At 44.3% G+C, this 21,094-nt stretch overlaps 1 protein-coding gene across 1 annotated transcript in view; it reads right to left on the bottom strand.

Moving 5' to 3' along the window:
- The window catches only part of thsd7aa (thrombospondin, type I, domain containing 7Aa), a 536,154-nt gene that overhangs the window by 236,335 nt on the left and 278,725 nt on the right, over positions 1-21,094 (bottom strand). The window lies entirely within an intron of this gene.

Below are 21,094 nucleotides of genomic sequence, written 5' to 3' on the forward strand. Positions count from 1 at the left end.
AGAAGCATCTAATATCCGACTATTTCATCCCCATTGGAAAGTCCCAATACTCAACACTCATATCATGTTCTATTGGCAGAATTCTGCCAATTTAACACCAGGAACAAGGAATACCATGAGCAGAAAGGCTAAAGATGGACGTGCAGGCCAATGTCAAACTAGATAAAAGGAAAATGTATTTTTAAATCCCCTTCCCAGTCAAGTGCTACGTAAGTGCACAGCTGTATCCCAAAACTAGATATGTAAGAGAGCAGCATGAACAAAAGAAATATTAGGGCAATGCAGTAATCAATGTATGTTCCAATTTTATACTGAAGAAGGAATGAAACATCAGGAGCAATTCATTCAGTCTACTCTACTCTCAACTATACCACTTTCTTCATTCCAGCAGCTGCCGATTACTGCCAACATTTGTACGAGTTAGAAAAAAATTTCTGCCAACAGTATAAAAACTTTGCTAAATTTTCTGGCAAACATTCAACTTAATAAAACAGATAGTTCTAAATTTCTTTGAATTCTGCATCAAAATTTGGTTTAAAAAAGCAGCAGCACTCCAAGCATTCGTTGAGGCAAAGAACATTGAGATTGTTGCTCAGAGCTGCACATCCTTTTTGAAATATTTCAGCATAAAACTATAAAGAAACATTTTGATTCATTTTTAAAGATTCTATGTATCCTGAAAACTTCAAAGGGTGTTCCATACTCCTAGAGTTAATGCATATAAAAGGACAGAGAGCTTTTTAAGTACGATGTTAGATGCTCCTTGCTTAAAAAATTAATGAAGCAACTGGGCCATATTTCAGATCTATATTTTTGAAGACATCGCTGTCAGAAATTCCACATCCAACCCAGGGAAGTATTTTATGAGGCAACTGCAAGCAATACATTTCAAAGTGATAAACAATGACTGTCACCTGTTTCTGCTGCTATTTAACAGGCACAAAAATACTCAATGGTGATTTGGATGGAGGTTACTCTCTGTCTAATGATTGGAATTGAAGACTTAATTTTCAGCTTGCTTAGGGATTTTTAAAACTGGAATGGAGGAGATGGAAGGTATTATTACTTCTTTCAGTTACTTCAGCTTATGTTTTACCTATGCTGATGTTTAAAATGTAGGTATAAGAGATAACTGATCTTAGCTTCAGGGACATGGGGAAATGGTAGTATGACTCCAGGCACATCTGAGATAGGAGGGACAAATTAGCCAGAGTTCCAATTCTTAATCATTGTTTTGGAACTTCTGGAAAAAGAATGTGTCTGTGAACTGTGGATGAGGACGGAACGGAGCTTGGCTCTGATACCTCCACAGATGAGTAGCCCATTGACACTCATTGACCAGACTCGGTCATGAAGAATATCTGTTTGTGTTCAGGTAAGGAACGTACCTGGATTATTGAATGCATGTACCAGCCAAAGTCAGTGCATTCAGCAGAAGATGTGGGGGGATAAGGAATGGAAATTAGAGTGGAACAAAGATAAATACCACCTCTACAAATATGAACTAATATAAGTATTAGCACTGATTTTCTGAGAGGATGGATCTAATAGGACTGCAATTAATATCAATGTTCAGTAACTAAATCATAGGCAACAAGAATTTGTTTCATGTTATCTCTGGGGTTGATTTTCAACTGCCAACACCTATTTCTCACATGAAAACAGACAGCAAGTAATTGAAAATCAGGGTGGTGTTGAGCTGGGGGTGAGGTGACCCGGGGTGCATAGAATAAAGGCACCTCGGCTATCTCATTGATGTGTAGGACACATCCAACGCATTTTTCAAGTGGGATTGTTAATGTAGAAACAGGCAGGAAGCTGCATAAATATTCAAATCAGGGTACAGTTGTAGGACATGGTTGGACCTTTCAAGTATAATTGATGGAGTGTGCACTGTTTATGCTCTTCTCATTTTTACCAGGCAATGAGCAGCTTATCAAGCATTTTTTTAAAAGACCATTGGATATTGCTCAGAAAACAGCTCAGGGCCTGAATATTTGGCTCTGCCAACGTCATCCTGCATCATTTTACGCATCGGCATGCGGGTCCCACCTCCCGCACGCCGACAAGGAAATCCTGCCCCAGGAGTAGAAGATTCCCCAGAAAATCTCTCGTTCACTCCAAACATTAAAACCTCCCTGTATGCACCTCTACCTTCACCAATGTGAGCTATAGCTGGCTCAGGGAGAGAGAGGCTAATTATACAACTGGCAAGCTGCAGCAAGGTGCCCAGCTGTAACATGTTGCTGCTATGTTAGGTGTAGTAGAACCATCAGATGCATACACTTGATGTCCCAGGTGCTCTGAAGAAATGTCTCAGCACGATGGAAAATGCACTGTAATGGCCTTTTCTCCTGCTTCACCAAGCTTGGATTTTTTTGAAGAATGGCAAGTAGTGGTTGTAGCACTAATTAAGATAAAAAGATATAGCTGTTCCTCAGCAATCTGAATTTTAAAGTCATTTATGGAGAATCATTTGAATAACTGTAACCTGTGGTGTACTGAATTCTCCTGGTAACTATCAAACCACAATTTCATTAATATGAAAGTTATAGAACTGGTATTCTGATTATTCTTATTTTCTCCAATTTTTATGACATTTTATTTTCTGTAACTCTTTACATCCCACCTGTGGCCAGTCCCAACCACTCAAGAGTATAAGGTGGCAAAGCAGTATCTCTTAGGCTCTTGACAATTGTACCTTCACCTTTCTTACACCACTGCTCTGCCCACATCTGAACCTTCAAAAGAATCTCTTGAAACAAACACTTGTTTGGGTCCTGCTAACATTCCACTGAATAGGATTTGACAATGACATAATGACTTGATTCAGCTGCAGTAGCATTTCTGCACACCCACGCAAACTAGGGGAGTCCAAACTCAGAAAAACTTTGAAAAGGCAGCCATAAATGTTGCCTTATATTCTCTGGGGACAATGTTACAGGCAAAACAGGATTTTGTCACTTCCAGTGGGGACTTTAAAACCCACAACTTCTTCCTGAAGCAACTCATGGCATTGACGGCCATAAATTCCCCAGTCCATTCAGCCACCTGAAAGTGGCCAGGAATGACTTACTGTTTTTCATTTCTCCCTCTCTCAATCATCTCGCTCTCTTGACAGCCTAAGAAATCACATAAGAAATGGGGTGGGGATAAATCCATGTTCTGCCATTTGAAAGCCGTGCCCTTATCACACTGAGTTGGAGCCAATATTTTGTGATTTTTTTTTATTTGTTCATGGGATGTGAGTATTGCTGGTAAGGGCAGCTTTTGTCTCCCATCCTAATTGCCCCTGAGAACATGGTGGTGAGCTGTCTTTTTGAACAGCCGCAGTTCTTGTGGTGTGGGTATACATAACACTGTTAGGAAGAGAGTTCCAGGATTTTGACCCAGCGATAGTGAATGAAATATAACATAGTTACAAGTCAGAATGTTGTGTGGTTTGGAGGGAAACTTGCAGAAGGTGGTGATCCCATGAATTAGCTACTTTTGTACTTCTAGGTGGTGGAGGTCATAGGTTTGGACTGTGCTGTTAAAAAAAGTTTAGCAAGTTGTTGAAGTGCATCTTGTAGATGGCACACACTGCTGCCATTGTGTGCTAGTGGTGGAGAGACTGAATATTCAAGGTGGCGGATGGGGTGCCGATCAAGCTAGCTGCTTCATCCTGGATGGTGTTAAACTTCTGGGGGAGAACTTTCTCCCTGTCAGGTGGGCCGGTTGGGAATGGGCGGGGGGGCCGGTCGGCGCCCGCGATATGCTGCGCACTGCCATTTTATGTGGTCGAACCAGTTAAGGCCCGCCTAGCGTGATGTGCACCCAGTAGCGCTCAGCGCTACCTGTGCAGGCGGGGGGGGGAGGAGGGATAATTGGGGCCTGCGCAGAAATCTCCCTGAGGCATGGAGTTGCCTCAGGGAGATTAATTTCAGAATGAGAATTTTTAATAAAGAAGGTAAAAAATAATTTACACATGTCCCCTTATGTGACGCTGTCACATGAGCTGGGACATGCTTATGAAATATATAAAAAATATTTATTAATTTAATAAACCCTTCACGAAACCTCATCCCACCCGTGGATGAGGTTTCATGAAAAATGCGAAGGCTGCCTGGGCTCTTCGCCTGCCCACCAACCTTAAGTTTGGATGGGCAGCCCTGTCAAATTGCTTAATTGTTTATTAACGGCCTTAACAAGCCTTTGACAGTTCGGCGGGCGCGCAGCTGACTCCAGTGTGCGCCCGCCGAACTAAAGATTGGAATGATGCACGGTGACATCGGGACGCACGCCCGAGGTCACTGTGTGTCATTTTCCGCATCAGCAGGTGGGGCCCGCCCCCACACGCCAAACAGAAGATTCTGCCCCTGAAGTTGTTGGAGCTGCACTCATGCAAGCAAAATGGAGACCATTCCATCATATTCCTGATTTGTGCCTTGTCGTTGGTGGAGAGGCTTTGTGGAATCAGGAGATAAGTTACTTGCCACAGAATCTCCAGCCTCTGACTTACTCTTGTAGCTAGTTCACCTAAGTTTCTGGTCAATGATAATCTCCAGGGTGTTGATGGTGGGGGATTCAGCGATGATATTGCCATTGAACATCAAGAAAAACAGTCAGATGCTGCATTTAATAATGAAAATCATGCATAAAAATAAATAGGCCTGAATTCTACCCTCGGGGTGCGCCCAAAGTCGGCACGGCTGGAAGCGGATATAAAACCTGCGGCCGAGTTTGCACTGTGAACACAATCTTACACTGGGTAGCCAATTAAGGCCCGCCCGGTGTGAAACACAAGCGCCAGATGTGTTTCCCGTGTGTGGGGGTGGAAATGCATCGGGAGCCAGGTCCAATGGGGACCTGGCGGGGTGTTCAAAAAACGGTAGAGGCAGCTCCCTGAAGGTTGCCAGGAGTTGTGGAGGAGGCTGAGGGAGCTGTTTGGAAGCAATACAACAAATGTCCTGGTGTGCAGTCATGGCCTCAGCACCTGGTGGTCATGGAAGGTGGGAGGGCAAGTTGGGTGGGCACTCTGCCTCCTGTTTCTCAGATGAGTCCCTGGGGGTTGAGGTCGTCAGTGCTAGGCGGCATATCCTAATGGCCAGGGACGGCAAGAGAAGGCCACCTCACCTGACCAAGAAGGCCTGGACAGAGGTCGCTGCCCAGGTCAGTGGGCATGACGTGGTGCACCGCACGGGGCTTCAGTGCCGCAAAAGGTTCAATGATCTGCTGGAAGGGTAAGTGCAGAAATGACATGGACCAGTGCGGAGAACTTTAGTCGGGTGCCCATTTCTCAGAACGTTCAGGGGTCTAAGAGCATGTATGCCAACTGGCACTGAAGTCTGCTGCAGCACTGGACCTCAGACATCTGGAGGTAGTTGGAGCGCTGCCTGAACACTCTAGCTGCTGGGTAGCAGCATCTTCGGCGGGCCCTTCCGCCTTGGCCTCCCTGCTGGCCCTGCACCAACTAAGCCAGTGCCTCTCCTCTTAAAGGTCTATCCCTGGGACGCTGCCCACACCCACCTGGTTTCCGCTCCCTCCTGTCCTTCTCTTCCTCTTCAGAGGAGGTTCCACCAGCGGAATACACTATCCTCATTAGATGGGATGCAGAGGATCAGTGCCTTGAAAATGAAGGAGCTCTGTGCTGCAATACTCAGGGGAACCTTCCAGAAAAGGTGAGGACCTGAGATGCTGAAAGGCAGGCTTGACAATCGAACGAGATGCCAAGGAACTCTGGGACAACTCTGTACTGACATAGCAAAGGACTTGCAATGACAGAGAAAGTGCTGCTGCTCCGGGAGCCTTTTATCCTGCCCGTGGGTGAGGAAATGATTAAAATGTGAATTCTGCCCACCCGGTTTGCCTGTGCGACGAGCTAAAAATTGCATGGGCAACGTAAAATCATGATCAATTAGGCTTTTTAATGACTTTAATTGGCCCTTTAATTGTCGGCAGGTGCTGCTCTGACTCCCACATGTGCCTGCCGACCTCAATATTGCACGTATTTGCAATGACGTCGAGACACATGCCTAACGTCTTTTCGCACAATTTTACCTGCATTTGGGTTGGGCATGCACTTGACTTCTGAACACAAGGTTCAGGCCATAATTGCTAAAACTCATCTGGAGAGAAACAATCATTGCCATCTGAATATAGAGGGTATTATACTATCTAGAACTGTCAGTTGTTGCATAGGAAGATATATCTGGATACATTCAGTTCTGAGTATGCAAAGTTTGAATTTTAATTTGTTATTGGTTGCTGTATGGGTTTGAACTAAATGCACAGTGAAAGTTGAGCTATGTCCATAATTTAAAAAGTATTTCTTCATTAGGCACAAAAATCAAGTTAATACAGGTGGACAGCTATGAGAACCTCCAGTTACTGGATGAAAAATGTTATATTTTGATCAAAGGAGTGCATCCTTCATTTCGATATTTTGAGATTATTAGCATGGTATTTAGACATTACTGTTTTACAAACGTCACGCTACTAGCGAAGTGTTCTTGGAGGGATGTTGCTGGGGATCAAGATACCTGCAGTTTTAAAGGCAGCAATGACATCAGAAAACCAGGATGACTGGTTTGTTATTACTTTGACCCCTGCTTCCTATCAGTTACAGAAAACAAATATCTTCCATCCATTCTGTACTCCAGCAAACAGCAGGTTCTTTCTTGTCAGATATACCTCTTTAAATTTGCTGCTGGCTGCTCCCAGTATTTTCTAAATATGGCATTCAAGCTGCCAACCTGAATGTGTCCTCTATGCGATGAAATTGGCCCAAATCTTCTGGTCTGTGGATTGATGGAGATGGGACGTATAACAGGAGATGTGTGACACGACCCATGTGGATGTCATGACGCACAGGCATTCACAGAAATTGCCTGGGAACTTTAAACTAATGGGCTGATTCCCTGCTGCCCGGGACCCTCCGTGAATTCCTCCAATCCTGATCCCAGGGCAGAGACTTGGGCCAGATACACAGGACTTACCTGCATACTTACCCCAGAAATGTTAGACAGTCTAATACCCAGTCGAATTCAGTGGTTAGCCAGGTTAACTCCACTGAGCATCACAGCCAACACCCCACAATCAACCCCCGGCCACCCAACCGACCCCCAACCACCCAACTAGCCCCCCAACCAGACCCAACTAGCCCCCTAGACTACCTGACTATCCCAGGCCCAATCACCCTCCAAACACCTGACTACCCCAGACCCGACTGCCCCCCCGACCACTCAACTGCCCCCGGACTAGACCCGACTATCCCCCTGATCACCCTATTGTCTCTGGCCTGGCAATCATTCACCAGCCCATTCACTCACACACCCACTCACCTATTCATTCATTGACATTCAAGAAGCTTGACACCGTCCAGAACAAAGCAGCCCACTTGATTGGCACCACATCCACAAACATTCATTCCTTCCACCACAGACACACAGTAGCAACAGCGTGTACCATTTACAAGATGCACTGCAGGAACTTATAAGTCTCCTCAGATGACACCTTCCAAACCCATGACCACTACCATCTAGAGGAACAAGGGCAGCAGATGGATGGGAACACCACCACCTGGAAGTTCCCCTTCAAGTCACTCACCACCCTGACTTGGAAATATATCACTGTTCCTTCACTGTCGCGGGGTCAAAATCCTGGAACTCCCTTCTTAACAGCACTTGGGCGTACCTATACCACATGGACTGCAGTGGTTCAAGAAGGCAGCTCATCATCACCTTCTCAAGGGCAACTAGGGGTGGGCAATAAAATGCTGGTCCAGCCAGCAAAGCCCACATCCTGTGAATGAATAAAAAAAAAATTCCTCCACTCACCTATTCAATAACCCACACTCTATCATTAAACAATTGAGACCTTTAAAAACTTACCTGAATACGGCAGCTACCGTCATATTGTCACATTTGGTAAGGTGCCTCAACAAAATGTTTCTACACAAAATAAGAGCTCATGGTGTAAGGGGTAACATCTTAGCATGGAAAAAGGATCAGTTAGCTAACAGGAAGCAGAGAGTAGGTAAATATGGGTATCTTTCAGGTTGGCAAGCTGCAACTAGTAGAGTGCCACAGTGATCAGAGTTGTGGACTCAGCTATGCTCAATCTATATCAAAAACTTGGATGGAGGGACAAAATGCATGGTAGCTAAATTTGCTGACGGCACCAAAATAGATAGGATAGTAAGTTGTTAAGAGGAGGTAAATAGTCTACAAAGGGATATAAATAGGTGAAGTAAATGGCCAAAAATTTGGCAGATGGAGTATAATGTGGGAAAATGTGAACTTGTCCATTTAGGTAGGAAGAATAGAAAAGCAGTAAACTATTTAAATGAAGAGAGATTGCAGAACTCGGTGATACAGAGGGATCTGAGTGTCCCGATACATGAATCACAAATATTAGTATGCAGGTACCACAAGCAATTAGGGAGACAAATGGAATGATGGTATTTATTGCATGGGAGTGAAATATAAAAATAGGGAAGTTTTACTACTTTACTACAGCTGTGCAGGAACTTGGTGAGACCACATCTGGGGTACTGTGTAGATTTTGACCTCATATTCAAAAAAAGGATAAAATTGCATTAGAAGCAGTTCAGAGAAGGTTCACTCGACACATTCCTGGGATGAAGGGCTTATCTTATGAAGAAAGGTAGAACAGGTTGGACCAATACCTATTGGAGTTTAGAAGAATGAGAGGTGATCTTGTTGAGACATGTAAGATCCTGAGGGGACCTGATAGGGTGGATACCGGGTGGATTTAAAAAAATTAATTTACAGGATGTGGGAATCGCTGGCAAGGCCATCATTTATTGCCCATCCCTTAACTGCCCTTGAGAAGGTAGCGGTGTGCTGTCTACTTGACTGCTGCTGTTAGAAAGGGAGTTCCCGGATTTTGACCCAGTGATAGTGAAAGAACAGCGATATGGTTACAAGTTAGGATGGTGTGTGACATGGAAGGGAATTTGCAAGTGGTGGTATTCCCATGCATCTGCTATGCTTGTCCTTCTATGTGGCAGCGGTCACACGCTTGGAAAGTGCTGTCAAAGGATGTTTCCCCTTGTGGGAGAGACTAGAACAAGGGGCATAGTTTAAAAATAAGAAGTCTCCCTTTTAAGACAGAGACGAGGAAAAGAAAATTCTCTCAGAGGGTCAACAGTCTGTGGAATTCTCTTCCCCAGAATGCAGTGGAGTAACATTCAATGCTGTTAGATAGATTTTTGATTGACAAGGGAGTCAAAGGTTATGGGGGGCAGACAGGAAGGGGCAGTTAAGACCATAATCAGATCAGCAATAATCTTATTGAATGGTGGAGCAGGCTCGAAGGGCTGAATAGCCTACTCCTGCTCCTAAGCCGCATGTTCCTATGTAAAAAGGGAACATGTCCTCTCCTTTCCCCGACTCTCCTAAACCCTTTGGACTTAGTGCCTGCACTGCCCGTTTCTACTTCAGCTGGGATCAGAAAATAAAGCTGAAACTGGGTAGTATCGTTGGGTCAGAGAAAACTTTGCGGGCAGTGGCAATGAGCCCAGAATTGCTGCTGACTGGAAGATCTAGGCCAGTACGTTTTAATTTTTTCCAGTTTTTTTCCTTTTACCTCTTAAAGCTGCTGCATCATGCCTTGTGGAAAGTTATAAGGTTCAACCTGGGATCTGGCTTAAATTTTTAATTAATTTAAATAAAGTTCATGCACACGGGTCTTGTAGCTGATATTTTTGCCCCCAGTTGCACACTATAAAATGCAACATTCGTTGAATCAGAATTGCATGACTGCATGAGGTTTATGCAGCTGGTACAACTTCACAAAACCAGCCTTAAACTTTCCAAGCGTGAACCACACAAACCACAAAGTTACTAGGTTTGGTCCCTGCTGAGTGAGGTAAAACAGGATCAGACTCATTGTCAATGAATCTGTCCTGTCGAGACCTACTGGCATAAGGCTTACACATAATGATCACATGGTTGTATTTCCACCAATTTTCACCAATAGCACTGTATCTCATTAAGAGAGTCAGCAGCCTCCAGAGAGAGTGGAGAATTTAGGGAATTTTTCTTTAAAAATACATCACCATACTGAACAAAATGACAAGTGACACAGTAGTTAAAGACAAGCTACATTATAATTTTATGATCCCTGCATTGCTGAAGATCACAGTCGACACTTTTATTCCTTGAACCAATGTCAAAATTTACTTTGTAATCAAAAGAGGATTTTTCTTTAGAAGCACAAGGGTTTTGCACATGAAAGTCCAAGAATGATTCAACTAGAAAAAACACAATTTGATGAAAGATTTTATTTCTAAAGAGATGATCTTCATATTAGATTGTACTTGACAGCATTGAGAGCATTCCTTAAAGTTAATTTTTTCATACAGTTTCATTTTGCAAGTAATGGGAACAAAATATACTGTGCAAAAAGTTCAAAAATATACTTTTAACAAAATAGAAAGGACAATTAGCTCTTTAATCCAGATAACATGGTTACCATTCTAGTAATAAATACCAAACTGTGAAGGAAAACAAGTAGCAACATGATTTCATAAGAAGTAAGATAGGAGCAGGAGTAGGCCATTTGGCCCCTCGAGTCTGCTCTGCCATTCAATTAAGATCATGAATGATCTGTTTGTGGCCTTAACTCCACTATCCTTCCTGCCCACCATAGCCCTTGACTCCCTGGTAGATTAAAAATCGGTCTAACTCAGCCTTGAGTACATCCAATGACCCAGCCTCACGCTCTCCGAGGTAGAAAATTCCAAGATTAACAACCCTCTGAGAGGAGTTCCTCCTCATTTCCATCTTAAACGGGAGACCCCTTATTTTTAAACTGTGTCCTCCAGTTCTAGATTTCCCCTACTAGGAGGAACATCCTCTCAGCATCCACCCTGTCAAGACCCCTCAGAATCTTGTATGTTTCAATAAGATCACCTTTCATTCTTCTATACTTCACTGAGCATAGGCCCAACCTGCTCAACATTTCCTCATAAGACAACCCCTTCATCCCAAGAATCAGCCTAGTGAACCTTTTCTGAACTGCTTCCAATGCAGGTATATCCCACCTTAAGTAAGGAGACCAAAGCTGTATGCAGTACTCTAGGTGTGGTCTCACCAATGCACTGTACAGTTGTAGCAAAACGTTCCAACTTTTATACTTCATCCCACTTGCCAAATTTTTGTCCACTCACATAACCTATCTATATCCCTTTGCGGACACTTTCGGGAGAATTTTACATCCCTGCTGCTGGGCATGTTTGAGGCGGGGGGACATGTAAAATAGGATGGCTAGCCAACAGCCTTCCTGCCTACGCACCCCCACAACCCTGAGCTGTCCCTCATAATACAGTGGGTGCAAGGCATCAGCCAGCTTGCTCACCCTTAGGCCTACTGAGGTCCTTAACTGGACAATTAAAGGTCACTTAAGGGCCTGTTTGCATGCCCACCACCATAATATGGTCAGCAGTGGAATGCGGAGCAAAGTTGCCATTCTGCCTTTTCAACATCTGAGGTGAAAAGGCAGGAAGGAAGGAGGTTACCTCCTTTGGGGGTGCTCTGTGCACATCAGAGGCACCCTCCCCCCCCCTCACCCCCCACCCAAGATGATACCCTCCCTTTGTGGCTCTTCTCCTGGCCTCCAAAACTCAACACCCCAACCCACCTCCACCCTTCCTAAGGTCCCGATCCCTCCCCATACAAAAAGCCCAGACTTAGCTGAGCCCAGTCTTCATCTTCTCTTCCTCTCGTGGACCGAATGTAGTCCCAGCAGCAGCCATTACTGAGTTCTGGTGCTACTGGGAGTACACAGCTGCTGGCCAATCAGCTCTTGAGTGCAGGACATTCTCTCCCTAAAGGGTGGGAGTCCCACTCTCACCTCGATAAGGCTGCAAGGCAGTCTTTTTTAAAGGCTCGCAACCAAATTTTCTGAAAGGGGATGCGAGTAATACATGCCCCCTCCTAAAATTCAGCCCTTTGTATTCTTCTCACAATTTGCTTTCCTATCTATTTTGATGTCATCAGGAAATTTAGCAACCAAATATCCAGTCCCTTCATACAAATCATTAATACAGATTGCAATTAGTTGAGGTCCCATGACCGATCCTGTTTTGTTATTATAATGATTTAATACCTTGGGCTTATTTACTGTACAAGACATAAAGCACCAAATGCTCATAAAAGATGGGTAAACATGTCATGGGTTCATTTATTAAGACTAGGCACATGAGAACAGTTAGACACAGGTATAAAGCTTAAAGATATCAGAGCTGTGTATGTGCTCACATCTTTGCAGACATGCTGAATTGAATCAGGCCATCTTTCAGTGATGGTTTGCCACAATTTCTGTTGTGTAGAATCTTTTGCTGTTTCTTCTTGTAGCTGCTAGCATTTGCAATGCGCAAAATGTACCAGATTAATTGGCAGGCTTGCATTCTCCTGCAAGTGAAGTGCTGCAGCTCCCTTGAAACTGCTAATTTTTGCTCAAAGCAAAAGTGAAACTAAGACTGGATCACATGACACATTTCCCTTGTAGTGATGTCATGCTAATATCCCTTAAATGCAAATTACAACATCCCCCTTGCTTTTTACTTTCCCCCTTCCAAAAAAGAATAACTATTTACAATTCATGTTCGTGTTTAGTTACCATTACATAAGTAGATAGAACTGATGAATCTATGGTTGGGATTTCCAGCCCTACATGCAGTGTGATTCGTTGTGGACGGGATGGGAAACTTGATGGACTAGCCAAAAGTCTGTTAACTTCGGGCAGGAATTTCCGGTCCCGCAGCGGGCGGGATTGGAAAATCCCAGTTTATGAGTCTCTAAAGCGTAAAGGTAATCTGCTGGCATGCCCAGATCTTGTCTGGTGTGTCTTTAATTGCTCACAGTGATCTGTGGGATTGTCATTCTTGGATGTGCGTCCTGGTTGCATTTGAGATTTAGTCCTCAATATAATGGGACTGTACGGCGGTTGAGGTGCAGGGGTGGATCTGATTTGTCCTCAGTTATGCCTCACCGTTTACACCTTTGTGTGTAATGACTTCATAGGACCTTGGTTCTGAACAAATCCTTGCCACCTTGGCTGGTTGCCACGTACCCTTTGTGGGATTCTAGATGTGAGTTTGTTGTCCCAACTGTTAACTTGGCAATTCTGTACCTGCATTTTTACCATGTATGTTGTAATTTTGTAAACAATCCCAGTTGTTGACACACTCACTAGAATGCCCAAACCTAGCAAAATACATGGAAGCTGATCCATAATCCTGGAGTGCAAGTGCAATCAACCCTCCTGGATGTCACAGATGTTCTACATTGTGGAAACTAAAGGTTCAGCAATTGCAGGTCTACTGGCATGTCAAGACCTCTCACTGGTAATAACTCATAGGGCAACATTTTCCCCCCGTTGGGGGGGGTTTTACAGGAGCGAGCGCGAGTGGGCGGGGGCGTGCCGCCATTTTAGGTGGGCGGGCCAATTAAGGCCCGCCCAGCATGACGTCCACCAGGAAGCGCTATGCGTTCCCTGTGTGGGCGGGGGGTGGGGATTCCCTGAGCTGGGAGTGCGCTCTTTTGCGCATCTGCGTGGAAGAGCGCACAGATCTCCCTGAGGCTAGGTGCTGCCTCAGGGAGATCGGTTCAGGTTTAAAAACATAAATTAAAGATGAGAAAAAAATTACTGACATATCCCCCTTGTGCCACTGTCACATGAGGTGGGACATGTCAATTTCTTCTATTTAGAGATTTCATACAAATTTTTACAACAATCAATGATAGTTTCATGGTCACCATCATTGAGATTAGCATTTAATTCCAGGTTTTATTTATTGAATTTAAATTCCACCAGCTGCCATGGTGGGATTTGAACCTATGTCCCCAGAAAATTTGCCTGGGCTTCTGGATTACATCATCCAGTGACATTATTACTACGCCACCATCTCCGCCTAACATCAAAATACCCAGAATGTTTTGACAAAATTAGCAGCTTCAAGGGAGCTGCAGCATTTCACTTGCAGGAGAATGCAAGCCCATCAATTAATCTGGCACATTTTGTGTATTGCAAATGCCAGCAGCTACAAGAAGAAACAGCAAAAGATTCTACACAACCGAAATTGTGGCAAACCATCATTGAAAGATGGCCTGATTCAATTCAGCATGTCTACAAAGACGTGGGACCATTTTGGCCTTATTTGGACAAGCTAGGCATCCCTCAGGGAGTCATTTTTAAAGACAGCAGGTCATCATACTGGAATCTTTGTGAACTGATATTCTTCAGCAACTTCATCCCTCACACATGGGCATAGATCAGAGGAGGAGACTCGCAAGAGAAACAGCCTATTGGCCAGGTATGAACAATGACATTGAAATTGTCGCCAAGAAGTGCAAAGCATTTTGAGAGCATATGCCAAGTCAGCACAAAGCATCATTGATTCCACATGACATTCCTACCCATCCTTGGTCCAAAATTACATCTAGCCTCTTTTATATCCATGACACTGACTTCATTGTCATTGTCGACTACTTTGCCAAGTACCCTGTTATTTGACAATTGCACAATGCATCAAGCGTAACTGTCATGCACACCCTGTAAGTGCTATTTTCAGTTTATTTGGTGTGCCTAGAGAAATCATTATGGATAACGGTCCACAATTTATTGCGAAACTATTTCAGGATATGTGAGAGAAGTGAAATATCGATCATACTACTTCTTCCCCTCATTACTCCAGAGCTAATGCCCTAGCTGTATGAATCATTCGCATGGTGAAATCCCTCATTCTCAAATATAGACAACCAAGCAAGGTCTGCACATTGCACATCTGAAAGTGATACCTTTAAGTGCAACTATTACATCACTGGCAGAGCCTATGTTTAGCAGACTAGTGTATACCAATTTATCTACTCTTACCCATTCTATTCTCTCAGAAACTAGATAGCAATTTTTAAAATTACAAGAGATTGTAATTTTGCATAGCGCTTCCTGGCAGACGTCACGTTGGGTGGGCCTTAATTGGCCCATCCACCTAAAATGGCGGTGCACCCCTGCCCACTCGCGCTTGCTCCTGCAGAACCCCCCCTCAACGGGGGGAAAATGTTGCCCTATGAATTGTTACTAGTGAGAGGTCTTGACATACCAGCAGACCTGCAATTTGCTGGACCTTTAGTTTCCACAATGTAGAACATCTGTGACTTCCAGGAGGATTGATTTCACTTGCCCTCCAGGATTATGGATCCTGCATCAGCTTTTGCTCCAGTGCACTGCTGCTGCCAATGGCCCTTTCTGCCATATGCCTCACAGAATTCATGAAAAGCTGGGCATTTCTATGGTGCATGCAGAAGTCCATACCTTCCACATATTTTGCTAGGTTTGGGCATTCTAGTGAGTGTGTCAACAACTGGGGTTGTGCTTAGGACCTGTGAGCTTTGTTGAACTGCAAGGATTGCTTCATATTTACATCCAGCCTTGAGTAGCTCTTTGATGCCATACATTTGGGGTTTGTCCAGATGAGCTTTCTGGAATGCTTCCATGGGAGTGCATGCGATCCCAATTCTCAGTTCAACAATTCTGTCTGCTAGCTCTGCATTTGAAAAATCACAGTAGGTGCTCTTTTCTCTGCATCTGCTGACAAAGTGGTCTATGGATTCTGTCAAAACAACATGAACTCGATGAATATAGAAGCTTAACCTGATTCTGAACCGGTCTTCCAATGTAGCCCTTATCTTTGGGGGATGCTTTAGCTCTCCTGCTGTTAATCCTGACCTTCATTCCCAATTGCTAGGCGAATTTTTGTCTGGTTCAGTTTGAATTGGTCCAAGTTGACTGGAATGCTGGAGGTCGTGGCTGCGGCTAAGGGCGGTGCATCCCACAAGGCATCGAAGCAGTTGCTGACTAAAGTCACCAAGAAGCCGCCCAAGAAGCAGAGGATATCTCGCAAGCAGAGCTATTCCACTTAAGCGTACAGGGTGCTGATCAAGGTCCACCCTTCCACCAGGATTTTGTCCAAGGCCATGAGTGTTATGAATTCCTTCATTGTTGGCATTTTCGAGCTCATCGTCTCCGAAGCCTCGCACTTCATTCACTATAACAAGCGCCAAACCATCTCGGCCAGGGAGATCCAGAGCACCGTCCACCTCATGTTGCCAGGAGATCTGGCAAAACATGCTGTCTCCGAAGGCACAAAAGCAGTCACCAAATACACCAATTCCATTTAGGTCAACCATTCTAAAGATTAAAAAAGATTAAAAGATGCATCTGAATCAAGAAACCATGGCCGAGATTTTCCAGCTCCGCCGTGGTGGGACCTGCTGCGGGCGCTGTGGTGGTCCAGCCAAAAGTCCATTGACTTTTGGTGGGCCCCGATAATCCCAGTGGCAGGTGGGATGGAAAATCCTGCCCCAAAGCTCTGTACACTGTTTTAACAGTTTGAATTCGGGTAGTAGGTCAGCTGCATTACAATTCAAACTGGGGAATGTTGTGGACATTCTGGCAATATCCCTTTGTTGTCCTTTTTATGTACAACCCTGGATGAGTGCCACTGCAGCTGCTTTTCCAAAGTTCCACCCGCGAAGCCATGTTGTGGTGGGAACGCACCATGGAAATAGTGCTTTCGCTTTTTATTCAATTTATTGTTCAGCAACTCCCGAAGCCACCTGTTATAATGGCAAGCTTCCCTGGCTTGATTTTTATGGGCAGAATTTTTCCCTCATCAGACGGGCATGTGCCCTACCCGAATGGGAGTAAAATAGTGCTTGATGACATCGGGCGAGCATCCCGACATCATCACGCACTCTTGTGACATTTCGCTTGGCAGGCACACGCGAGAGGCGGCACCACGCCTGCCGACAACTAAGGGGCCTATTAAGACCCTTAAGCAATAATTAAATTGAATTTTCGCTGCCCGTCCAACCGTTTGGTTGGCGGGCGGGTGAATAGGCCAAGCGGCCTTTGCATTTTTTTGCGAAATCTCATCCAAGGGTGGGATGAGGTTTCGACCAGTGATTAAAAAATAAATTTAAAAATTCTAAAACTAATCTTAACATGTCCCTGCTCATATGACAGAGTCACAAGGGGAAGTTTTCCCTATTTTTCAACTCTTCATTTGTAATGTTAAAAATCTTCAGCTCCCTGAGGCAGCTCTATGCCTTCAGCGAGCGTTCATTGAGCGCACCCACGCGCATATGCACACTTCAGCACTTGCGCTCCTCCCGCGCCCAGCGTAGCAGCACTAAGGCTCTGAGAATGCCTTTCATGCTGGCTGCCCTTTAATTGGCCAGCTAGCGTGAGATCGCGGTTGGGGCCTGATCGTGGGCGGCAGTTGGTTTTGCGGCCACTCCCGCGCCCACCCGCCCGACGAGGTAAAAATCCTGCCCAATTACTTTTTTCCTGTTTGACACTCCCTCGCTCACTATTGATCCAGCCCACACCTTGGTCACTCGCCTTTCCCAACTGAGCTAACCCAGTGCTGGTTCTCTCAACACGCTGTCTCAGTCACGGAACTGACAGGCTACGCACTGCCATCTCACCACAAGGGATCCACCGCTTTACCAGCGCTTTACTTGAGTGCTAGCTCGACGCTCTGTCTCCAAAACTTTTCGTCGCAATAACCACACTGCATTTTCAACATTCTCCGATGCTGCGCCTTCATTACGGTCTGTCCAAAAGATTGAGGGTCTTCTCGTGCCATGTAGCATGATCTAAGGCTGTTTACCATGTCATGCTTGTACTTGGTCTTGCTGCCACCTGTCTTAACACCGCTGATCACCATGCCACGTTATTACAATGATATAATACCTTGGGCTTATTTACTGTACAAGACACAAGGCACCAATCACTCATAAGGGATTGGGTAAACAAGTTGTGGGTTCATTTACTAATACTAGGCACATGAGAACAGTTATACATAGATATAAAGCTTGAAGGCATCAAAGCTGTGTTTTCCTTGCTCAAAGCAAAAGTGAAACTAAGACTGGACCACAAGACACATATCCCCTCTAGTGATGTCATGCTGATATTCCTTACAGGCATTTTGGAAAAGATCCCCGTGGCACTCCACTAGTTATAGTTTGAAAACATGAAAATGATCCATTTGTCCTGACTCTCAGTTTCCTGTTAGTAAGCCATTTAGGGTCCATGGTAATATATCACCCCAACACCATTAGCTCTTATCTTGTGCAGTAACATTTTGTGTGGCACCTTATTGAATGCCTTTTGGAAATCCAAATACGCTACATCTACTGGTTCCCTGTACCCACTCTGCTTGTTACAACCTCTAAGAATGCTATAATAGTACAGACAGCCTATCCAATACCTCCTCCTTACCAATTTTAAACCCTTCTAGTAACTGAATTTCCTCCTCTTTCACCATGGCCTGAGTACCCCACCTTCTTCCTTGGTAAAGACAGATACAAAGTATTCATTTAATACCTCAGCCATGCCCCCTCCCTCCATGTGTAAATCCCCTTTTTGGTCCTGAATCACTGCTATTCCTCCTTTTACCACCCTTTGACCATTTATATGCTTATAGATGACTTTGGAATTCCCTCTTATGTTAGCTGCCAGTCTCTTTCCATACTCTTTTCAAGGAAGTTAGCAGTAGGAATGTGCTGCCTCGTTCCTGGATACAGTGCCAGAAGAGGTTTAATGACTTTATTAGGGCAGGAAAGATGAGTAGCATTCCACATGGTGCACACCTCCTCACTCTGACTTCCCCAGCCTTCCCCTGCACATCACTCCTCAGTCCAGCAAACATTGCAGGCCCTAACCGATGGCCTGTACACTTAACCTGCCATTTCTAGCAGGATGGAGGAAAGCCTTGTCTTGGCTGTTCAGCACTGCACTTAAGTGCAGCAAAATACACTCTAGTTCAGGCTACCAGAGATGTGTGGATGGAGCATGAAAGGGACGAGGTCACATTGGAAGTGAGGACTCTGCTTAAAGTGCTTCAATTCCTGACCCCTTGCACCAAACACCATCCTTCTCCACGGTCGGACTATTCATAGACCCAGATATTGCCTCCTTTCCAAAGGCCAAATCCGTCCCTGCAAAGTTGCAGCTGGGGGTAATCTTTGCTGGGACCCTCAAGGATCAGAGGACATCGTCCAAGAGCATCTGAGCTGTCAAAGCAGTGGGACAAGCAGCCTGCCTCTAGCTCTGTTGAAGCCACAGGGCTGTAATAGTTGGGAATAAGATTAAAGGGAAGAAAAATAATTTGTAGTGGCACAGGAGTGTTTAATGAAAGCATTTCTTCTCATCTCCTCTCTAGACTGATTGCCAATTATTTTAAATCTATGACCTCTGGTTGTTGACATAGTTTTTCTCTATCTATTCAATGAAATTCTCTCATCACCTTGTACAAGTCTATTTGGTCATCCCTTAACATTCTCTTTTCCAAGGAGAACTAACTTTTCCAAACTGTTCTCATATCTAAAATCCCACAATGCTGGGAACATCTTCTAAACCTTGTCTATGCCCTCTCTAAGGCCTATACATCTTTCATGAACTGTCGTGCCTGTATTGTCCATAATACGCCAGTTAAGGTTTCTAAAATTCTAGTCTGATCTTTGCTCTTATACTTTGTTCTTCGATTTATAAAGTCAAGGGGCAGAATTTTGCCATCAGCGAGCAGGGGGCGGGGCCCGCTCTCCGACGCGTAAAATGACGCGGGATGACGTCGGGCGGAACCCCGCCCCATTTAAATTTTCAGGAAGGCGGGGGCACAGCAGAATCAGCTGTGCCCCCGCCAACCTGTCAATGGCCAATTGAGGCCATTGACTGGATCATTTAAACAATTAAGGTTGTTAAGGTTGGTGAGCAGGTCAGGGGCTCCCGGCGGCAAATAGAAAAAACATGAAACCTCATCCACCAATGGGATGAGGTTTCATGCAGGGTTCTAAAAAGTTTAATAAGGTTTTGCTGTAATTTATGAACATGTCCCATCTCATGTGATGTTGTCACATGAGGGGGACATGTTAAGGATTTTTTTTTCTATTTTTAATCTTTTTAAAAGTATAAGCGATCTCCCTGAGGCAGCACTTAGCCTCAGGGAGATGTGCGCTCTTTCGTGTGCATGCGCGAAAGAGCACACTCTCACTTTTGGGGACTCACCCCCCCCCCCCAAACCGCCTGCACAGGGAGCGCATAGCGCTTCCTACCGGACATCATTAATTGGCCCGCCCACGTAAAATGGCGGCGGGGCCCGCTTCTCCAGCGGGGATTGGCTCCCCGCCCACCGGAGATTGGGTCGGGCTCACCTGCCCGACAGGCAGAAAATTCTGCCCAAGATAACAATATGTTTTATTATAACCCCCTTATCGATTTGCCATGCCACATTTAAGAATTTGTGAATATGGACACCAAGGCCTCTCAACTCATCTACAATTTTACAAAACTTCATCATCTTTATGACCACCTAACACAGCGCTAAGCATGGGTCAAACCTAGGACTTTTATGGTTGGTATAGCTCAGTATTGCACATGGCAGTGCACTTACCACCCGAGCTATTAAAGGGAGTTTGACTATTCTGAAAATCTCGGTTTTAATATAATTTAAATCATTTTAGATTTGAACTTCATTCTGCACTTTATCCCAATGCTATAATGTATCTATGGATTATCCTTTCAGCTAACAAATAATATTTTAATACTTCTATAGAATTTACAAGCTGCACAGTAATGAGATTCTTCAACTTGGACTTTTATGTAAGATGTTCAGAGCTAAAATAGCCTTTGCAATAAATTATAACTAGATGTAAATACTGTAGCTTATACAACCTATTGAATATGCAAATAAAATAAAGTAATTGGAAAGTTAGTATGCCAAGGCATGTTGAATTCATGAACAATAAAGCACATTCATGAGGAAGCATAATAGTCATTTTCTAAAACAGGAAATCATCTACTTCAAAGTGTGCTTCATGTTTAAATAACTCCATTAGGATCTGCTTGATTAGTGATTCATATTGATCTCCCTCTATTTAAAGCTAACCCAAATTCCACTCCACTCTTAACAGTTGACAACTTTAATACACTTTGGACCTAGCATTGCTGAAAAGATTTTAACCAGCAAACTAATTATAATGCTTATAAAAACATTCTAGTAATAAAATTGTCTCCCTCAATA

Source organism: Cetorhinus maximus, chromosome 3 (genome assembly GCF_964194155.1).
Source record: "Cetorhinus maximus chromosome 3, sCetMax3.hap1.1, whole genome shotgun sequence".
NCBI classification, from domain to species: Eukaryota; Metazoa; Chordata; class Chondrichthyes; order Lamniformes; family Cetorhinidae; genus Cetorhinus; species Cetorhinus maximus.